This window comes from Symphalangus syndactylus, chromosome 6 (assembly GCF_028878055.3).
Source record: "Symphalangus syndactylus isolate Jambi chromosome 6, NHGRI_mSymSyn1-v2.1_pri, whole genome shotgun sequence".
Taxonomy (NCBI): Eukaryota; Metazoa; Chordata; class Mammalia; order Primates; family Hylobatidae; genus Symphalangus; species Symphalangus syndactylus.
In genome coordinates this window covers 95,674,077-95,696,709 of record NC_072428.2, presented here as the reverse complement: position 1 = coordinate 95,696,709, position 22,633 = coordinate 95,674,077, and the positions used below count along the sequence as shown (strand labels likewise).

The following is a 22,633-nucleotide window of genomic DNA, read 5'->3' as shown; positions in this document are numbered from 1 at the left end:
ATTTTTTTTTTTTTTTTTTTTTGCTTTTTTTTTTTTTTGTAACATGGCTTTGTAAATAAAATAATTTATATGTTTGTAAAACAAAGTCTTCGGGTTTTCATAAAATTTAAATTTTTGGTATTTCTTTTTTTTTTTTTTTTTTTTTGCCGGGGGTGAAGGTATTCTCACCAGAAGAGCCTTCCTGCTAGACCTACATTTGAGGCAGGAGACAACCGTGAGGAGAAGAGAAGACAGTGGATTCATTCAGCGAGTACTTAGAGAGCACCCTCTCTGTGCCTGCCCCTGAGCCAGGCGCTCTGTGCTCAGGGATGAGAAACACGATCCCAGCTGCTTTCTGGAAGCAACCCAGTGAGGAGGAAAGCAAATAAATACACACATGATCAGATGTGTAATTATGGATTGTGGCAAATGCTATGGTGGAAAGAACTGGATTCTGTGAAAGAAAGTAACAGGAGAGACATTTAAGATGGAGAGGGGGCAGCTCTCAGGAAGTTCTCTCTGAAGAAGTGATCTGAAGACAGAGAACACTTCTTGGAGCCTAAAGAGCGTCCATTGTGGACAGACCAGGGGCAGAGAGATGGACAGAAGGCAGGGACGAGGCCACAAAAGGCCTTTAGGGAGTTTGAATTTTGTGTCCGATTCAGTGGGAATCCTTGGAAGGGCTTTAAGGAGGGCGGCGGTACTGTGATCTGTTAAAAGGGCACTCTAGCCACTGTGTGGTGAATCAGTGGGAAGCTACTGCAACAGACAAAGTGAAGGAGAACATCAGTGTGATTGAAAGATGATGACAGTAGCTATAAAGAAAAGTGTGTGCCAGCCTGGGCAATACAGGGAGACCCTGTCCCTAAAAAACAATAGCTGGGCATGGTGGTGCGCAGCTGTGATCCCAGCTATTTGGTGGGCTCAGGCGGGAAGATCGCTTGAGCTTGGGAGGTAGGTCAAGGTGTTACCAGTGGAAGGTATCCAAGTTACTGGTGGCAAACCCATATGGATCTGCAGCAACCTCAGTTTTTGCCTCCTCAGAAGAAAGAATTCAACTGGGGCATAAGGCAGAAGAAGAGATCGAGGCAAGTTTAAGAGCAGGAATGAAAGTTTATTAAAAAGCTCTAGAGGCTGGGCGCAGTAACTCACACCTGTAATCCCAACATTTCAGGAGGCCGAGGCAGGTGGATCACCTGAGGTCAGGAGCTCGGGAACAGCCTGGCCAACATGGTAAAATGTCATCTCTACTAAAAATACAAAAAATGAGCTGGGCATGGTGGTGCACGCTTGTAATCCCAGCTACTTGAGAGGCTGGGGCAGGAGAAGCACTTGAACTCAGGAGGCGGAGGTTGCACCACTACACTCCAGCCTGGGTGAAGGAGTGAGAGGCTGTTCCAAAAAAAAAAAAAATTAGCCAGGCATGGTTGCACGTGCCTGTAATCCCAGCTAGGAGTCAGGAGGCTGAGGCACGAGAATCGCTTGAACCTGGGAAGCGGAGGTTGCAGTGAGTTGAGATCGTGTCACTGCACACCAGCCTGGGCGACAGAGTGAGACTCCATCTCAAAACAAGAAAAGCTTTAGAGCAGTGAGGAAAGGAAAGAAGGGAAGTGCAGCTTGGAAGTGGACCAAGCAGGCGACTTGAGAAACCAAGTGTGCAGCTTGATCTCTTGACTTGGGGATTTTATCCATTGGCCTACTTCCAGGATCTTGCATTACTTCTCCCCACTGCTGAGATCTTACTGGGAAGCAGCTGATAGTTTCAGGTGTTTTCTATTAGGAGACTGCCTTTCCCTGGCACCAGCTGTGACCAATTATTACTTTAGCGAAACAGTTAACAACTGCCTGACCATGACCTGAGGGCCACCCAACTCTCCTGGTGTGTGGGGGGTGAGGGAGCTCTCTCCTGCTCTGGCCTGGGCAACAGAGACCCCATCTCAAAAAAAAAAAAAAAGAAGTGGATTCAAGATATATGTACTTTAGATATGAAATTGATAAGATTTGCCTAGGTAAAGAATGACCTCCAGGTCTCTGGTAGAGCAATTAGTTTGGGTGGAGATGTCATTTCTTCAGATATGGAAAATCAAAGGAGGAAGAGGGTTTTTGAGGGGCTGGCAGCAGGAGTGTTTAGTGAAGATCAGAAGCAGGCCGGGCACGGTGGCTCGGTATCACACACCTGTGATACCAGCACTTTGGGAGGCCAAGGTGGGCAGATCACCTGAGGTCAGGAGTTTGAGATCAGCCTGGCCAACATGGTGAAACCTCGTCTCTACTAAAAAAAATATTGTTGTGATTACCTGAGAGAATGTAAAGGGAGAAGAGAAGAGAGATTGGATAGAGCCAGAAAGCTGGCAGGGAACCCTAAGATGAAGCCCTTCAAAGCAAAGAGTGACTCCAGCAGAAAGTGGTTCCCTGAAAGCCAGGACTGTACATGTTTTGGGGAAGGAGCAGTTAGCTGAACCAAATGCCGCTGCAAAATGGAAGATAGGGATGGCAGCGTGTCTAGGGCTTAGCAATGTGGCGGTCATTGGTGAATTATTAGTTTCCTAGGGTTATGACAAATGACCACAATGTGCTGGTTTAAAGCAACATACATTTATTCTCCCATGGTTCTGGAGACCAGAAGTCCAAAATCAAGGCGTCCTCAGGCTGCATTCCCTCCCAAGGCTCTAGCAGAGAATCCTTCCTTGCCTCTTCCAGCTTCTGGTGACTGCTATCCTTGGCTTCCCTGATTTAGAGGCACAACCCTCAAATCTGCTTCCACATTCACATGGCCTTCTTCCCTGTTTCTCCCGTGTCTTAAATCTCCCACTGCCTTTCTTTCACAAGGACACCTGTTACTGAACTTAAGGCCCACCCTAAATCCTAGGTGATCTCATCTGGGGATGCCTAACATCCGCAAATTCTGTTTTTCCAAATAAGGTCACACTGGCAAGGCCTGGGGGTTAGGACATATCTTTTGGGAGCCACTATTCAACATACCACAGTGGCCTCAGCAAAACAGGTGTGACGGAGTAGAGTTGGCATGGGAGGGCGGAGCGTGGGCAAAGCCAGACTGGAGTGGTTTGGAGGGTGCGTGAGAGCTAAGCAAGGGAATTACTTGTGTAGACAGACAAATCCTAAGGAGCTTAGACAGCACGAGGGAGGCTTTGGATTTTGTGTTTTTTGTTTTTCAAGGGAGGAGAGAGCAGATTATAATCCATATGCTGGTAAGACTGAGGTAAATAGGACAGGGAGAGGTTAAGAAAGCAAGAGAAAGAGGTGTGGTATGGTTAGGCTTTGCATCCCCACACAAATCTCTTCTTGAATTGTAATCTCCAGAATCCCCGGAATCCCCACGTGTTAAGGGAGAGACCAGGCAGATGTAATTGAATAATGGAGACTGTTTCTCCCATGTGGTTCTCCTGATAGTGAGTGAGTTCTCACGAGATCTGATGGTTTTATAAGTGGCTCTTCCCTCCCGACCTCCCCCCGCCCCACCCATTCGCTCCGCATGTCTGCTTGCTGCCTTGTGAAGAATGTCTTGCTTACCCTTCGCCTTCCACCATGATTGTGAGTTTCCTGAGGCCTCCCCAGCCATGCTGAACTGTGAGTCAATTAAACCTCTTTCCTTTAGAAATTACCCAGTCCCAGGTAGTTCTTTATAGCAGTATGAAAACAGACTCATACAGGGTGATTTAAAAGAGAGTTATCTGACTAAATAAAAAAAAAAGAAGTCTCTGAGATGGCAGGAGGGACGGAGATGCTGGCCTTTGTAGAAAGAGGGACACCTCTAAGGTAATGGGGAGGAAGTCAGCTTATAGATTTATTGCTGGGAAGATGAGGGAATGCCCAGCTGATGGCTTCCATTTTCTGAGTGACCATGAGGCAAGATGAATGTGTTCGAAAGCTTGGGAGAAGTTTGAGAAAAGTAAAGAAAGAATTAAGGGCTGGGCTTAGTGGTTCACACCTGTAATCCTAGCACTTTGGGAGGCCAAGGCGGGTGGATTGCTTGAGTCCAGGAGTTCAAGATGGCAATATGGCGAAAACCTGTCTCTATAAAAGAAAACACAAAAATTAGCCAGGCATGGTGGCGGGCGCCTGCAGTCCCAGCGGGAGGATTCTTTAAGCCCAAGAGATCAATGCTGCAGTGAGCTATGATCAAGCCATGGCACTCCAGCCTGGGTGACAGAGCGAGACCCTGTCTCAAAAAAAAAAAAGTAAAGAACTAAATTGCCAGACAGTGCTGAGAGCACATTTGAAATTCATGTCTAAGATCCTGACATGGAGAAGATCATTTTGGGGAGTGGTTGGAGTGCCCGAAGAGCAGAGCAAGGCCACTCAGAGCCAAAGCTGTCAGGCAAACTAAGGCAGATTTTTTGCCATTTTGCTTCAGTCCCAAGTGACTATTTTCACTATGGTGCAGAACAGAAAACCAGAGGAAGCAGACTTGAAACTTCACACATAGTAGGCACATTGAATAAATGTTTGTAACATTGTATTGCCCACCGTCACAAAACAGCAGTGTGGCACTTCCTGCACCAAGGACTTCTTTTGCCCACCAGTTCACTGAGAGCCTTGTCTGTGGCTGGCAGTCCATCACTGTGCACTGGCCCGGGTAACATCAAGCTCTGTTGTGAAAGGGGCCTATACATTCTGTTTGTTTTTTTTTTTTCCAAAGCCAGAACTCTGTGAAGCCTCTTTCAAAACTAATCATAGACCTAGAAAAACCATAGGAAGCTGGAAGTGATCTTAATTAACCCTAGAACCCTCTTCTACAGGTGAAACAGCTTATTTTTGTTTTCGTGGGGGGCTTTTTTTTTGAGAGTGTCTCGCTCTGTCACCCAGGCTAGCACAATCAGGGCTCACTGCAACCTCACCCTCCTAAGCTCAAGTGATCCTCCAGCCTCAGCTCACTGAGTAGCTGGGACCACAGGTGCATGACACCACACCCAGCTAACATTTTGTATTTTTAGTAGAGATGGGGTTTCACCATGTTGCCCAGCCTGGTCTCGAACTCCTGTACTCAAGCGATCCAACCTTCTTGGCCTCCCAAATGGCTGGGATTACAGGCATGAGCCACTATGCCTGGCCAAGACTGAGACAGTTTAATATGAGATACTAAGACCTCACAGCTGGCTGTTGGTCAAGCCCGATTGTTCTTTCAAAACAGTGCTTTTTCCACTGTACTTCATTTCCTCCTGTAGAAAGAAATTCTACTGGCCAGGCGCGGTGGCTCACACCTATAATCCCAGCGCTTCGGGAGGCCGAGGTGGGTGGATCACCTGAGGTCGGGAGTTCAAAACCAGCCTGGACAACATGGCAAAACCCCATCTCTACTAAAAACACAAAAATTAGCTGGGCGTGGTGGCATATGCCTGTAATCCCAGCTACTTGGGAGGCTGAGGCAGGAGAATCGCTTGAACCTGGGAGGCGGAGGTTGCAGTGAGCTGAGATCTTGCCACTGCACTCCAGCCTGGGTGACAGAGCAAGACTCTGTCTCAAAAAAAATAAAAAAGGAAACTACCCATGGACTGTTCTTCCTATACCACTGTATTTCCATAAAGGTGTTTCAAAATTCAGTGTATCAGCCAGGCACACTGAATGGTAAAACCCCATCTCTATTAAAAACACAAAAATTAGCCAGACGTGGTGGTGGGCACCTGTAATCCCAGCCATTTGGGAGGCTGAGGCAGGAGAATCACTTGAACCCAGGAGGCGGAGGTTGCAGTGAGCCAAGATTGCACTACTGTACTCCAGCCTGGGTGACAGGGTGAGACTCTGTCTCAAAAAAAAAAATTCAATGTGTCCTCTAGTTGGTTTACTTAGGTTTTACTATACTTAAATATTTTTCTCCTTTTTGTTTTTTTCCATTAGGCAATAACCACTTGCCTAATGGATTATTTCTTGCTTTCTGATCTCATTGGGGCTATTCAGAGCAGCAGGTTTTAAGTACCCATGTTTCTAATAAAGTTCCCAGGAATGTATTTTAATAAGTTTATTTTCTATTCATCACATCTTCATAAGCCATTCAACTAGAAAAGTAAATGAAAAAGATGCAAAGAAAGCTGAATGCCTCAAAGACCAAATCAATCCTATTCAAGACTGAATCATTGTGGGAAGCTTGCAACAACTTGGAGATGCTGCATTTATTGAGATAATTCAAAACTTGAATCTGATCTAAGGTCATTAACTTTAGGAAGGTTCTCCATTTTTAAAGTGGTGGAACTTTTCTGGGTTTCCCCTTCAGCCATCAAATATTTTAGTAAATTTGTAAAGCAAACAGCATCATCACAAAAGTGTTTGCTTCCTTTGCAACCTGAACAAGTACTGAGAAAGCCGCTATTAAAATAGGAGCTTCTCCAGCATGGGCAACGTGGCGAAACCCTGCCTATACCAAAAATACAAAAATCAGCCAGGCTTGATGGGAGCCTGTACTCCCAGCTACTCAGGAGACTGAGGTGGAGAATGGCTCGAGCCTGGGAGGTGGAGGTTGCCGTGAGCCAAGGTCACGCCACTGCACTCCAGCCTGAGCAACAGAAAGACCCTGTCTCAAAAAAAAAGGTAGCTGGGTGTGATGGCTCATGCCTGTAATCCAACACTTAGGAAGGCCGAAGTGGGTGGATCATTCGAGATCCGGAGTCTGAGACCAGCCTGGCCAACATGGTGAAACCATGTCTCTACTAAAAATACAAAAATTAGCTGGGCATGGTGGTACGTGTCTGTAGTCCCAGCTACCTCAGGACGCTGAGGCACGAGAATCGCTTGAACCTGGGAGGCAGAGATTGCAGTGAGCTGAGATTGCACCACTGCACTCCAGCCTGGGTAACAGAGCGAGACTCCATCTCAAAAAAAAAAAATAGGAGCTTCTAAAGTCTATATTAGAATTTTCATTTTCTCTCAACCTACTTCACTTACCTTACTGATTTCGTAGCCAAACTTTAGTCTCCTTTGTACACCAAAAATCTCTTCCATGTTCCTCAATCCAAACACGACTTGCAGGCTAGGGGAGGAGGGTAATAATTCTTGCATATTATTGGAATAGGGCAAAGGAGAGCCCCAGGGAACAGAAGGGCATGGGCAGGGAAACTCTCGGGGATCCTGGAGCTTTTCTTTTGGAAAGAATCAGAGGCAGGTTTTTGTTTTCAATTTGTACACATCTTTTGGTTCTGTGCAACTCAATAAACTGAGAACATTTTGACATGGGCTAGATGTTCCACATGGAGAAGAGGACCAGCTGACTCTGCTGTAGGACAGACCCGGAGAGGGAGCCTCCAAGTCCGTGCTCACCTTCCAGCACTGGGAGGATGTTCCTGCCAGGCCCATGCTGAGCCCAGCATTGTTTAACATTTTAACTAATGAATTGGCATTCAAAGTAACTTTGGTGAATTAAAGCCATGAATACAAACAGACTGATTTATAGAACAGTGGTTACCTTTGGGGGGCACAAGAGAGATTTCCGCAGTGCTGGAAATGCTCTGTATCTTGACCTGGGAGCTTGTTAAATGAATCTAATCATTTGTGAAATATTTATCAGGTTATATACTTAAGATACGTTCATTTTATTATGTACTCTTAAATTTGAAAGTTTATACACATACAAAAGGCAAATGGCAGACTTGGAGTGATAATTATCTTATCAGAAGAAGAAAGTTAAAGTAGTCTGAGGAGAATACTGATGAGAGGCCCATTTTCTCCTCCCATCTCCCAGAGGCAGTAGGTACCACAGAGGATGGGGTGTAACAAGATGTTGAAAATGGAGAAGGGGGTTTGAAAGTCTCACATGAGTTTGTTGGACCCCCACAAGTCCCCTTCACCTATGCAGCCCAGTGGTGACTTCCCCCAGCCCCTAGCATGGAACTGGAGGGTTATTTTCTGATGAAATTAAATGGAACACTCAGAGGTTCAGGATTCAAGGATATCAGGCCTATTTTTAAATTTTTAATTAAAAATTATGAAGCATTAAAAAATAAGTTACCAGCCAGGCACGGTGGCTCATGCCTGTAATCCCAGCACTTTGGGAGGCTGAGGCAGGTGGATCACGAGGTCAGGAGATAGAGACCATCCTGGCTAACACGGTGAAACCCCGTCTCTACTAAAAATACAAAAAATTAGCCGGGCGTGGTGGCGGGTGCCTGTAGTCCCAGCTACTTGGGAGGCTGAGGCAGGAGAATGGCGTGAACCCAGGAGGCAGAGCTTGCAGTGAGCCGAGATCGCGCCACTGCACTCCAGCCTGGGCATCAGAGCGAGACACAATCTCAAAAAAATAAATAGATAAAATAAATAAATAAAAAATAAGAAGTTACCAGTTGCCTGGGCTGTACCATAATCCAGTTGAATCAGCATTTACAGAGGGAGTAGGAATCCAGGCATTTGTATTTAAATGCTCTTCAGGGAATTTAACATATCCTTAGAAAATAAATGAAAATAACAAAGGAAGCAAAAACATTAAAAAAAAATAGAGGCCAGGCACAGTGGCTTACACTTGTAATCCCAAAACTTTGAGAGGCTGAAGCAAGAGGATCGCTTGAGACCAGCCTGGGCAACATAACAAGATCTTGTCTATATTTTAAAAAAGAAAGAAGAAATATAGGGGAGCCATTAGGTGATCTTACCTTCATGTTTACCAAAGTACAGTGTTTGGCCCTGTGCTTCGAAGCTTAAAGAGACTGGATGGATACAGGACCAGAGAAAAACTGAAAGTGATAAAAAATAATTACAGTGAAAAGTTGTGGAATCTATTTCTCTGGGAATGGTTAAAAAGGGAATGCCTCGGATGGCTTTAAAAGCAATCTGCTTCAATTTTCCAAGGGAGATTTTGTATTGTAAAGCTTGGTGTGGATTACCATATGGGTTACATTGACATTCTGGGGATTTTTCATTCCAAAAATATGTATATTTCATATTTCTGTGAACATCAAATTTGTCTTTAGTGATCACCTTAAAATTCCAAGAGGGAAGGACCTGGGCTGTCTTGTTCAGTGTTGTTCAGTTCCTAAATAGCGTCAGGCATACAGTTGGCATACAACAAATGATTGTTGAGTGAACAATGAAGGAGCTAGTGGTGTGCTGGTAAATGTGAAACAACAGCCTTTGGGGGGTGAGAGGGAAAGCATCTGTGAATTTCTGTGACAGAAATATGCCCACCATGGCTAATAGCAATCTAGCAGCAGCCTGTCCTCACTGAACACAGAGCTAAAAAGAGACACCATCGATCCTCCTGAGGCCGTGCAAACCAGCTCCAGTATAAAACCAGCTCCAGTATACTGCCGATTCTGTCCAATGCAGCAGACATACTATGACCAGCAATACTATGTTAATTCATGTTCGACTGTGTGAAATAATGTATCCCCTAGAGCCAACGGTGAGAACTTGGCTGTCATTTGGAAGTGACCAACACTCAATACTAAAAATTTTACCATTTTTAACTTTTAACCATATTTCTGCTTGAAAAGGGTATTCAGGCAAAGTGATGTCTTAGTTTCAAAAATAATATACGAGTAACTATCTGTCTTTCTCGTATAAGTGATCCCCACTATGTGGGCTATGCTCCAACTGTTACATTTGCAACCTAATATAATCTTCATTTAAATGTAAAATCAAGGGTGATTAGGTTGCAGGACAACCCATAAAGGCCCCATGATGCACCTGAAGTCTAATATCAATACAGTAGCATTTTGGGAAATGCATTCTCAGTTTCAGCCAGGGAAGAGACAGGATTGCGTGCCACCTGGCCATCATCCCAGCTATGAGAAAGTACACCCTTCCACCTCGCCATCTGCCAGGAGAGCAAAGACTTCTAGTCTGCACCCAGGGCAGACTCCCAGCTCTAAGCAGTACCGGCACTGCTCTGATATCAAGAAATGGGCTAAAGGGCCAGGATACCCCTGGTGGTGGCAGTGGTGATAACGTTATTGATCATGTGTTTCACATTTTTTCTAATCCTCAAAATAACTTTGAGGTACGTAAGATTATTATCTCCATTTTACAGGTGAGAAAACCAAAGTTTAAAGAGATCGGGTAATTTGTTCAAGATCATAACAGCTAGTAAGTGGAGAAGCCTCTTGGGAAAGGGTCCTTGACTTCCCCATGTAACTTGTGTAAATAGGAGATCCTCTGTGGTCACCTTTCATATAAATAATATAGAAGATCAAAGAGTGTTGGTGTTCATAAATTTTGTTCTGGGCTTCAATTTGGTGGACCTAATTAAAGCTTAAACAGAACTAGCCAGTGTGATGGGAGCCAAATTTAGGCTCAGTTTCTAATATGATGTTCTGAAATTCAGAAGTAGCCTCAAAAATGAAACAAGATAAAAAGAGTGCATGTAAAAACTGGTGAAATCCAAATCAGATCTACAGCTGAGTTAATAGCATTGTAGCAATGTCAATTTCCTGATTCTGCAGTTATGAGATATTAGCATCGGGAGAAGCAAGTTTTTTAATGAAGTACTGTAAAGGGGTATCATAGGTCCACAATCCCAACCTTGTCCTGCCGTCCTTCATACTGTGGCCATGTTTTCTACGCTTTCATGTTTGGTAAAATGAATTTAGTGTTTTAAAATGTTTTAAGCATGTTTGCTTTTTTAGGTCTATGAAGAATGAGCAAAGGCTGGATATACTTTTTGAGTCCATCTTGTACTGCCTCAGATGTTAAATGTTATTTTACAAAGACTGAGATGGAACTTTTGAGATTTGAGTTCTAACAGTTGTCAGTATTAGTCTACGTTCTTGGTTAGTTTTTTTAACTTTAGAAATGCAGCTCACTGGCTGAGCACAGTGGCTCATGCCTGTAATCCCAGCACATTGGGAGGTGAAGGTGGGTGGATCACCTGAGGTCAGGAGTTCGAGACCAGCCTGGCCAACATGGCACAACTCCATCTCTACTAAAAATACAAAATTAGCTGGGTATGGTGGCACACGCCTGTAGTCCCAGCTACTTGGGAGGCTGAAACAAGATAATCGCTTGAACCCAGGAGGCGGAAGCTGCAGTAAGCTGAGATTGCACCACTGCACTCCTGCCTGGGTGAGACAGAGCGAGACTCCATCACAAAAAAAAAAAAAAGGCAACTCACCAATGAAACAACTTGGTGAAAGTAAAATCACATTCTAAACTTATGTCTCCCTTATGATTTGCACAAGAATATTAAGCATATAATAAATATCTTGCCTTCCTCTTACATTGCCACATAGAACCAAGTGTCTATAGTTTTGAAAAAACACAACACAAGGCTGGGTGCAGTGGCTCACACTTGTAATCCCAGCACTTAGGGAGGCTGAGGCAGAAGGATCAGTTGAGACCAGGAGTTCAAGACAACCCTGGGCAACATACACTTCTATCTCTGCAAAAAAAAATTTTTTTAATTAGCCAGGCATGGTGGTGTTTTGGGAGGTCAAGGCTGCAGTGAGCTGTGATTGGACCATCGCACTCCAGCCTAGGTAAAGAGTGAGACCCTGGGACCAGAAAAAACCACACACACACAGAATCTGAAATGTTACTCCAAAAACATTTCCATAAGAAACCAAGCAGGACAGCCTATGGACATAGGTTATACAGACTATAGGGATTTTTCTGTTCCTCTCATTTTAACAAGACTAAGATGATAATGGCACACATTTAGTACATGCCTGGCACCATTTTAAGAGCTTTACATATCTTGGTTCATTCGGTCCTGAAGACAACCCCTGTGAGGTAGACATATTATCCCCATTATATCCATGAGGAAACTGAGGCAGAGAATCTAGCTTTTTGTTCCAGGTGACACAGTTAATGGGCAGTGGTAAGACTGGGATTGGAAGTGAGGCAGTGTGGCTCCAAACGCCATTACGGCACACTGCCTGTTTTCTCAGGAAATTACCCTTTATATTTTTTTCCCTCCTTTTTAATAGCAACCAAAACTCCTAGCTGAGCCATCTCTGACTTGTTCCTCGTTGAAACAAAAAATGGAGAGAGGAAATCAGGCCCCCATCTATTCTGGACACTCATGTCTCCTCACTTTCCCTCTTATACAATTCCCTCCCCTGCCAACACACACACACACACCCTGAGCTATAACTCAAGGCTGACAGGCAGACTGACAAGTCTACCTGACACTAAAGCCCAACATCTTTATGCTGGTGGTCCATACGTAGGGTGACCAAGTGTTCCAGTTTACCTAGGATTTTTCCAGTTTTATCACTGAAAGTTTCATGGCACTGGAAACCCCTCCCTCCATAACAAATCAGGACAGTTGGTCACTCTATGCCCTAGAACTCTGTGGGGGAGCTGTTAATAAACTGATGACTGAAACAGGCCCACACTCCCACTTTCAGAGCAAAGCAATTTTATCAGACTCTCTGGGGGAAGAGGGAGCAGACACTGCATTTTCCTTTTTTACATTTCTTTCTCTTTTTTAGGCTAGTCAAATGAAGCAGTGGGATATGCTGCATTTTCGAAAAGCCTTCCCAGGAGACTGCAGTGTTTGTGCTGGGTCGAGAATCACAGTAAGTCTACACCAAGCATAAGCTGTGTACTCTCAAACTCTTGTGGACTCCTGATCAAACGCTGCCCAGCCCTTCGTCTCAACCCACCCAGCTTGGAGTAATGCAGGGACTCAGGTCTGGTTGTCCATTAGAATCATGTGGGAAGCTTTTAATGCTTATCAGCTTGGGAATGCAAAATGGTATAGCCACTCCAGAAAACAGTTTCTTAAGAAGTTAAACACGGGCCGGGCGCGGTGGCTCACGCTTGTAATCCCAGCACTTTGGGAGGCCGAGGCGGGCAGATCACGAGGTCAGGAGATCGAGACCACGGTGAAACCCCGTCTCTACTAAAAATACAAAAAATTAGCCGGGCGTGGTGGCGGGTGCCTGTTGTCCCAGCTACTCGGAGAGGCTGAGGCAGGAGAATGGCGTGAACCCGGGAGGCGGAGCTTGCAGTGAGCCGAGATCGCGCCACTGCACTCCAGCCTGGGCGACAGAGCGAGACTCTGTCTCAAAAAAAAAAAAAAAAAAAAAGGAAGTTAAACACATGGCCGGGCACAACGGCTCATGCCTGTAATCCCAGCAGTTTGGAAGGCTGAGGCGGGAGGACTGCTTGAAGCCAGGAATTTGAGACCAGCCTGGGCAACATAGCAAGACCCCATCTCAGCCAGGCGCGGTGGCTCACGCCTGTAATCCCAGCACTTTGGGAGGCCAAGGCGGGCGGATCACGAGGTCAAGAGATCAAGACCACGATGAAACCCTGTCTCTACTAAAAATACAAAAAATTAGCCAGGAGTGGTGCCAGGCGCCTGTAGTCCCAGCTACTTGGGAGGCTGAGGCAGGAGAATAGTGTGAGCCCGGGAGGCGGAGCTTGCAGTGAGCCGAGATCACGCCACTGCACTCCAGCCTGGGTGACAGAGCAAGACCCCATCTCAAAAAAAAAAAAAAAAGGCCCCATCTCTTAAAAAATTTTTTTTTCAATTAGCCAGGTGTGGTGGCATATGTCTGTACTCCTAGCTACCTGGGAGATTAAGGCAGGAGGATTATTTGAGCCCAGGAGTTCAGTTGGGCTGCAGTGGGCCATAATTGTGCCACTGTACTCAAGCCTGGGCAACAGAGTGAGGCCTTGTCTCATAAATAAATAAAAATAAAAAAAATAAAAGCCGGGCATGGTGGCTCACACCTGTAATCCCAGCTCTTTTGGGAGGCCAAGACAGGCACATCACTTGAGTCCAGGAATTTAAGACCAGCCTGGGCAACATAGTGAGACTTAGTCTCTACAAAAAAAAAAAAAAATTAGCTGGGCATAGTGGCACACGCCTGTAGTCCCAGATTCTTGGTAGGCTGAGCTGAGAGGATCACTTGAGTCCAGGAGGTCCAGGCTGCAGTGAGCCTTAATTACACCACTGCATTCCAGCCTGGATGACAGAGTGAGACTGTTAAAAAAAAAAAAAAAAAAAAAAAAGGTTAAGTACCAACCATCCAGCCATTCCACTCCTGGGTATTTCCCCGAGATAAATGAAATTGTATATCCATGTATATGAATATTCATAGTGGCTTTAGTTGCAATAGTCCAAAACTAAAAACAACCCAAATGTGCATCAACAGGTAAGTGGGTAAACAAATTCTCATATATACATTCAGTGGAATCCTTCTCAGGAATAAAAATGAATGAAAATACATATAGCAACATGGATGAATCTCAAAAAATTATGTTGAGGGAAAGAAGCCAGACAAAAAAAAAAAAAAAAGACTACATACTATGGTTCCATTTACGAACAAATCTCTAGTTACAGGTAATAGGTCAGTGGTTGCCTGGGGATGGGGTTAAGGAATGAATGTTCATTATCTTGCTGTAGTGATGATTTCATGGCTGTATACAAAGTTACCACATAGAACACTTTAAAAATGTGCACTTTATCAAATGTTAATTATACCTCAATAGAGCTGTTAAAGCAACAACAGCAAAACCACCAACATCCCAGCCCCATCCCAGGAGATTGTGTTTCATGGCCTGAAATGGGCACAGATATCAGTACTTTTTAAAGGCTCCCAGGTAGTTCTAAGTTGTTGCCTGGAGTGAGAACCACAGCATGAATGCCCCCCACCCAGAGCCACCCTACAACCACTAAAAGTATTAGTCATAATATTAAGAGTGATGAGGAGGTGAAGGACAAGTTGTGGAAGGAGCAGCGCTATGAGGATGCTGAAGATGATTCATTAAGCCCAATTTGGTTTATTAACAGATGGCACCAACAGAGACTAGCTAACTCCACTAGGTGGCATCTGGACACTTCTCTTCAGCGTGATTTCCAGGGCAATGGGAGATGCAGGGCACCATCTGAGTTGCGCTGAGAGAGGGCTGAGCACACAGTGTTGTTCCTCTGATGGAGAAAGGATCTAGCCTTGTTGGAAAAGAAAACAACCAGAAACTTGGCAAGAGGTCAGCAGGGCTCACTGTGCTCTCCTCAGCCTAACTTCATAGCCAGAGGAAATCAGATTATTGCAGTTTCAGTGTCATTTGAGGTTCCAGAGTACAAAGAGCAGAGCTATTCAGGGACCAAGTAACTCCTGAAGAGTAAGTAAATATGTTCTCAGCCAGGTGCAGTGGCTCCCACCTGTAATCCCAGCACTTGGGAGGCCTAGGTGGGAGGACTGTTTGAGTCCAGGAGTTTGAGACTAGCCTGGGCAACATAGTGAAACCCCAACCCTACAAAAAAAAAAAAATTAGCTGCGCATGGTGGTGCATGCCTGTAGTCACACCTATTCCAGAGGCTGAGGCAGGAAGATTGCTTAAGTTCAAGAGGTTGAGCTTGAGTTGTGATCACACCACTGTACTCCAACCTGGGTGACAGAGCAAGACCCTGTCTCAATAGAAATAAAAAATAGGCCAGGTGCGGTGGCTCACACCTGTAATCCCAGCACTTTGGGAGGCCAAGGTGGGCGGATCACTTGAGCTTAGGAGTTTGAGACCAGTCTAGGCAACATGGAGAAACCCCATCTCTACAAAAAAATACAAACATTAGCCGGGCCGTGGTGGTGTATGCCTATAGTCCCAGCTACTCAGGAGGCTGAGGCAGGAGAATCACTTGAACCTGGAAGGCGGAGGTTGCAGTGAGCCGAGATGGTACCACTACGCTCCAGCCTGGGCGACAGAGCAAGACTGTCTCAGAAAAATAATATATGACGTTCTCAAGGAGAAGACCAAATGTCTTGTGCTTTATAGCACTGAGCAGAAACCACTGTATGCAAGGGACCAGGACTTTGTCTTCTCTCCCTTATTAAGGAATGTTCCTTACATTTTTTCCACTTTGTTTTGTTTAGGCCACACTGGCCTTGGGCAAGTCGAAGGATATCATGACAGCAGACCGTAAAGGAGCCCCCTTTGTCTGCTGTGGCTCGCATCCTCCTCCCCAGGCCTGTGGTCTCCTGCTTCTCATAGTCACTGTCACTGGTGCAGCCTCCACCTCCATTTCTCATCCCCGTTGTCATTGCCGGGCCTCTGCTGTACTGGCCGCTAAGCAGAGCCAGAGCCGCTTTCCCAAGCGATCATACAGCTTTGGTCAACCCTGCAGGATCAAACACTTAGAGAGCCAGAATTTGAAGGAGGGGCACATAATTTGGGTCTTCCTGTTTATGCTTTACTCTCCCTTCTACCACTGAAAGTAAAGCAAGTCCTCAGAGGAGTGGGTCAAAAAAAAAAAAAAAAAAAAAAAAACCCCAAAACAAAAACCACTGAAGAATAACATCCACATCAGCAGTTTTCAAACTCTCCCCGGAACCCATCGGGAACCAGGCTTCAGAGAGGGCCCTCGGATCCGCAGGCACCAGAGCAATGCATCAGCTTTGTCAGCTGAGTTCTGTCCCTGCATCAGAGCTCCCCAGGCTCCAGTTAACGCTGTCACCATGATCACACAGGCAGCCAGTCATGCTTCTGTAAGAAAGATACAATACAAGGGAGCTTAGAAAATGTGATCTTGCTGCCAGGTGTGGCGGCTCATGCCTGTAATCCCAGCATTTAGGGAGGCTGAGGCTGGCGGATCACCTGAGGTCAGGAGTTCAAGACCACCCTGGCCAATATGGTGAAACCCCATCTCTACAAAAATACAAAAATTAGCTGGGCATGATGGCAGGTGCCTCTAATCCCAGATACTTGGGAGGCTGAGGTGGGAAAATCACTTGAACCTGGGAGGAGGAGTTTGCAGTGAGCCGACATGCACCATTGCACTCCAGCCTGGGTGACAGACTCAGTCTCAAAAAAAAAAAAAAAAAAAAAAAAATGTGATCTTATTCTATGTGAATTCCAGTGTAGTGCTCTTTTATCTGTTGTATATGTATTTGTGGACAGGGGTAATGGGAAGAGATTCCACCTATGATTTTTTTTTTAAGTATTCTGCTATTAAAAAGTTTATAGAACAGTCTCCAACATCCTTCTGAAAGACCCTTCTTCTTACAAACCCAAGCCAGTGGCGCAGATTTGGGCACATGGTTTTGTTTGTTTATTTTATTTTGTTTTCTTTCTGAGACAGTCTTGCTCTGTTGCCCAGCCTGGAGTACAGTGGCACAATCTCAGCTCATTGCAACCTCTACCTCCCAGGTTCAAGCGATTCTCATGACTCAGCTTCCCGAGTAGCTGGGACTACAGGTGTGTACCACCACAGCTGGCTAATTTTTGTATTTTTAGTAGAGATGGGGTTTTGCATGTTGGCTAGGTGATAGCAACAGGAGGCAGCCAAATACCTGGGCAGATAGAGGTAAGTCAATTGTGAAACCCCGCCTCCAAGCCAAAGACAGTTTAAAGCCTGAAAGCCAAGCTACAGGTTAAATCCTCAGACCAGACTGAGAATTTGTCTTCCCATTTGGCATGTTTTCCTCTGATTGATCCTCACCCTTCCCCTATTATACATATACCTACCCTTTCCTAATTGGTTTTCTGCATGCTCGTGCCCACCTTTGAGTGGTGTCTTTACTTTAACCTTTTTTGCGTATTCACACACCAACTAGCACACACTCCCCATTCTGAGTCCATAAAAGGCCCCAGACCCAGCAGCACACGGAGAAACCACCTGACCATTGGGGTTGGAGACTGACCTCCCCACCACGGCCCCTGAGAGCTGTTCCGTCACTCAATAAAACTCCGTGCCTTGCTCTCTCTTCTATTCTCAGCGCATCCTCATTCTTCTTGGGTTAGGGATAAGAACTCCAGGACTGGAGCATAGGCCAGACTCAGCCCAGGTGGGCCAATTGGACAGGCCGTCTCCTGTAGCAGGACAGTGAGGCCTGGGTAGGGCATCACAGGCTAGAGGTCCCTGGCTTGCAAAGTGACCGAGAAGAAAATCCTGCATTACAGGCTAGTCTCAAACTCTTGGGCTCAAGCAATCCTCCTGCCTTGGCCTCCCAAAGTGCTGAGATTATAGGCATAAGCCACCTCACCTTGCCCTGGGCACACAGCTTTCAAGTCTTTTCAGAGAGTAAGTCTTTTCCCTCCTCAGAATGCCTCCTCTAGACTTGAGGACAAGAGCGTTATCCATTCTCTCTGTTCAAAGTTGCACCGAGGACCCAAACATTAGCCCTAAAATCTCCTCTAGTTCTCCCAGATGATCAGGCCTTTTCTGGCCTGCCAGATAGCTCAGCATTCTCAAGGTAGGCCTGCCCTCTGGAGATACAGTGCTCACATGTCCCCAGTACCATGGCTACATTCTGTTTCAGACTTGGTTCAGTCTCCTAGCATTCATTTTCTATCTCCTGTTTCCACTCTATTTTCTTTAACTTTTATATTAGGTTTGGGGGCACATGTGAAGGTTTGTTACATAGGTAAACATATCAAGGGGATTTGTTGTACATATTATTTTGTCACCTGGGTATTAAGCCCAGTATCCTGTAGTTATTTTTTCTGCTCCTCTCCCTCCTCCCACCCTCCCCCCTCAAGTAGACCCCAGTGTCTGTTGTTTCCTTCTTTATGTCAATGTGTTCTTATCATTTAGCTCCCACTTGTGAGAACGTGTGGTATTTGGTTTTCTGTTTCTGTGTTAGTTTGCTAAGGATGATAGCCTTCAGCACCACACACTCTATTTTTCAACTGCTGAAAAATTATTTTTACTAAATGCTGAACAGATCAAAAAATTTTCTAAAATATATAAAGTATAAAGAATCATAATCAGATGAACACCTGTGAACCTACCCCTCAGTTAAAATCATATTAGAATGAATCCTGCAGTCCCTGGGATATTCCTCCCTAAACCCATTTCCTTTTCTCCCACCTCCAAGGCAAACACTGTGCTGAATTTTGTGTTTACCATTCTCTTGTATTTCTTGATAGATTTCCTACATATGTTGAATCTGTAAACAATATATTCAGTTTGGTATGTTTTTAAACTTTATATTGATTCATATAGTATATATTCTCTTGAAACAATGTTTTTGAAATTCGCCTATATTGTTCCAAGTAGCTACAATTGATTGTTGAAATGGTTCATAGTATTCATGTGTAATATACCATAGTTTTTAAAATCCATTTTACTTTTGGTATTTGGGCCGTTGTCAGTGGTTTCTATTACGAATGGTGCTGCTATAAACATTCTTGTACATGTCTCCTGGTGTACATTGACAAGAGCTGCTCTTGGAGTGGAATTTCTGGGTCAGAGTGTAGAAACATGTTTAAATTACTAAATTGTTTTCCAAAGTGGATGTTCCAATTTATGCTCCCATGACCACTGACCATCTCATTAATTGTGTGACATCTTTGCCAGCACTTGATATTGTTCAACTTCATAATCTTTATCAGTCTGGTAGATGTGAAATGGTATTTTCTTGTAGTTTTGTTTACTGGATTGTCAAAGAGGCTTAGAATATTTTCACATGTTCACTGACCACTTGTCATTCCCCTTCTTGAAGCGGGGCTTCTGGGCTAACTCTTGGGTGAAGCATGTGGGCACAGGCCCTCAAGGACAGATGGCCCAGCCCAGAGTTTTAGTTTCTCAGGTCTTCCCATGACTGAGTAGAGGCCCTCCTAGCTACTTGCATCCCACCTTACTCAGTGACCCTCCCTCAAAACAACTGTCAGTGCCAGGCACAGTGGCTCAGGCCTGTATCCCAGCACTTTGGGAGGCCGAGGTGGGTGGATCACCTAAGGACAGGTATCAGGGGAACTCGCCCCCAATAATTCAACATTATTTCATGTAGGTTCTTTTCTACTTCCCTAAGTGTCAGCCGGTCTGAGAAATAAAGGGAAAGAGTACAGAAGAGAGAAATTTTAAAGCTGGGTATCTGGGGGAGACATCACATGTCAGCAGGTTCCATGATGCCCCCCAAGCTGCAAAACCAGCAAGTTTTTATTAGTGATTTTCAAAGGGGAGGGAGTGTACGAATAGGGTGTGGGTCACAGAGATCACATGGTTTACAAGGTAATAAAATATGACAAGGTAAATGGAGGGAGGGCGAGATCACAGGACCTAGGCAAAATTAAAATTACTAATGAAGTTTCGGTCATGCATTGTCATTGATAACATCTTATCAGGAGATAGGGTTTGAGAGCAGACAACCGGTCTGACTAAAAATTTACTAGGCGGGAATTTCCTCGTCCTAATAGGCCTGGGAGTGCTACAGGAGACCGGGGCTTATTTCATCCCTTATCTGCAACTGTAAAAGACATTCCATTTTAGAGGGACAGGCCATCTTAGAGACCAACCCTTGGGAATGCATTCTCTTTCTCAGGTCTGTTCCTTGCTGAGAAAAGGAATTCTGCAATATTTCTATTTGCTTTTGAAAGAAGAGAAATATGGCTCTGTTCTGCCTGGCTCTCAGGCAGCCAGACCTAATGGTTATCTCCCTTGTTCCCTGAACATCGCTGTTACCCTGTTCTTTTTTCAAGGTGCCCAGATTTCGTATTGTTTAAACACACATGCTTACGAACAATTTGTGCAGTTAACACAATCATCACAGCGTCCTGAGGCGACATACATCCTCAGCTTACAAAGACGACGGAATTAAGAGATTAAAGTAAACACAGGCATAGCAAATCACAAGAGTATTGATTGGGGAAGTGATAAAATGTCCATGAAATCTTCACAATTTATGTTCAGAGATTGCAGTAAAGACAGGCCTAAGAAATCATAAAGGTATTAATTTGGGGAACTAATAAATGTCCATGAAATCTTCACAATTTATGTTCTGCCATGGCTTCAGCCAGTCCCTCCATTTGGGGTCCCTGACTTCCCACAACAGACAGGAGTTCCAGACCAGCCTGGCCAAGATGGTGAAACCCCATCTCTACTAAAAAATACAAAAAGAAAATTAGAGTGTAGTGGTGCATGCCTGTAATCCCAGCTACTTGGGAGGCTGAGGCAGGAGAATCTCTTGAACCTGGAGGTGGAGGTTGCAGTGAGCCGAGGTCACACCATTGTACTCCAGCCTGGGCGACAAGAGCAAAAATCCGTTTCTAAATAAATAAATAAATAAATCTGTCAGGTGGTCTCCATCTCATAAAACCAGCTCCAGCAAACAGGGGTTGAAGCTCAGGATCCAGGCTGCTCTGTGGCCCACAACCCAGTCGAGCCAACAGGCCAAGACCTTCCTGGCTGGTGGCCAGCGCCATGCCTGCAGGCCACTCACACTGGAGATGCCACTTAGAACTCTCCACTGGGGAGTTCAATCAGTAGCGGGAGTGGAGAGCGAACCCCAGAGAGCCCTGAGCAGCTCCGCCGCTGCCAGCCTAGTTACCGTCATACACGGGAGGAGCTGCAGCTGCCACAGCCGGCCCCAGTCAACATCACCGCAACCATGAGCAGCGAGGCCAAGATCCAGCAACCGTCCGCCCCCCCTTCCTCCCGCCACCCCCGCTTCCCCCCGCCGCCCTCCTCCCATCTCCCCGCCGCCCCCGCCCTCCGTGCCGCCGACACCAATCCCGGCACTACGGGCAGCAGCGCAGGGAGCGGTGGCCCGGGCGGCCTCACATCGGCGGCGCCTGCCAGCGGGGACAGGAAGGTCATCGCAACGAAGGTTTTGGGAACAGTAAAATGGTTCAATGTAAGGAACGGATACGGTTTCATCAACAGGAATGACACCGAGGAAGATGTATTTGTACACCAGACTGTCCTAAAGAAGAATAACCCCAGGAAGTACCTTCGCAGTGTAGAAGATGGAGAGACTGTGGAGTTTGATGTTATTGAAGGAGAAAAGGGTGCGGAGGCAGCAAATGTTACAGTTCCTGGTGGTGTGCCAGTTCAAGGCAGTAAATATGCGGCAGACCTTAACCATTATAGACGCTATCCACGTCGTAGGGGTCATCCATGCAATTACCAGCAAAATTACCAGAATAGTGAGAGGAGGGAAAAGAACGAGGGATCGGAGAGTGCTCCCGAAGGCCGGACCCAACAATGCCGGCCCTACCACAGGCAAAGGTTCCCACCTTACTACATGCGGAGACCCTATGGGCGTCGACCACAGTATTCCAACCCTCCTGTGCAGGGAGAAGTGATGGAGGGTGCTGACAACCAGAGTGCAGGAGAACAAGGTAGACCAGTGAGGCAGAATATGTATCGGGGATATAGACCATGATTCCGCAGGGGCCCTCCCTGCCAAAGACAGCCTAGAGAGGACGGCAATGAAGAAGATACAGAAAATCAAGGAGATGAGACCTAAGGTCAGCAGCCACCTCAACGTCGGTACCGCCGCAACTTCAATTACCGATGCAGATGCCCAGAAAACCCTAAACCACAAGATGGCAAAGAGACAAAATCTACCAGCTGAGAATTCGTCAGCTCCCGAGGCTGAGCAGGGCGGCGCTGAGTAAATGCCGGCTTACCATCTCTACCATCATCCGGTTTAGTCATCCAACCAGAAGAAATATGAAATTCCAGCAGTAAGAAATGAACAAAAGATTGGAGCTGAAGACCTTAAGTGCTTGCTTTTTGCCCGTTGACCAGATAAATAGAACTATCTGTATTATCTATGCAGCATGGGGTTTTTATTATTTTTACCTAAAGGCGTCTCTTTTTGGTAATAACAAACGTGTTTTTTAAAAAAGCCTGGTTTTTCTCAATACGCCTTTAAAGGTTTTTAAATTGTTTCATATCTGGTCAAGTTGAGATTTTTAAGAACTTCATTTTTAATTTGTAATAAAAGTTTACAACTTGATTTTTTCAAAAAAGTCAGCAAACTGAACGCAGCTGTTAATAAAGGTCTTAAATAATAATAATAAAAAGAACTTTCCACTGGGC

The 22,633-nt window shown here is 45.3% G+C and overlaps 1 pseudogene; it reads left to right on the top strand.

The window, feature by feature from the left end:
* The first annotated feature begins 20,996 nt into the window (after positions 1–20,996).
* Positions 20,997–22,599, top strand: LOC129485408 (Y-box-binding protein 1-like; annotated as a pseudogene).
* Positions 22,600–22,633: the final 34 nt, after the last annotated feature.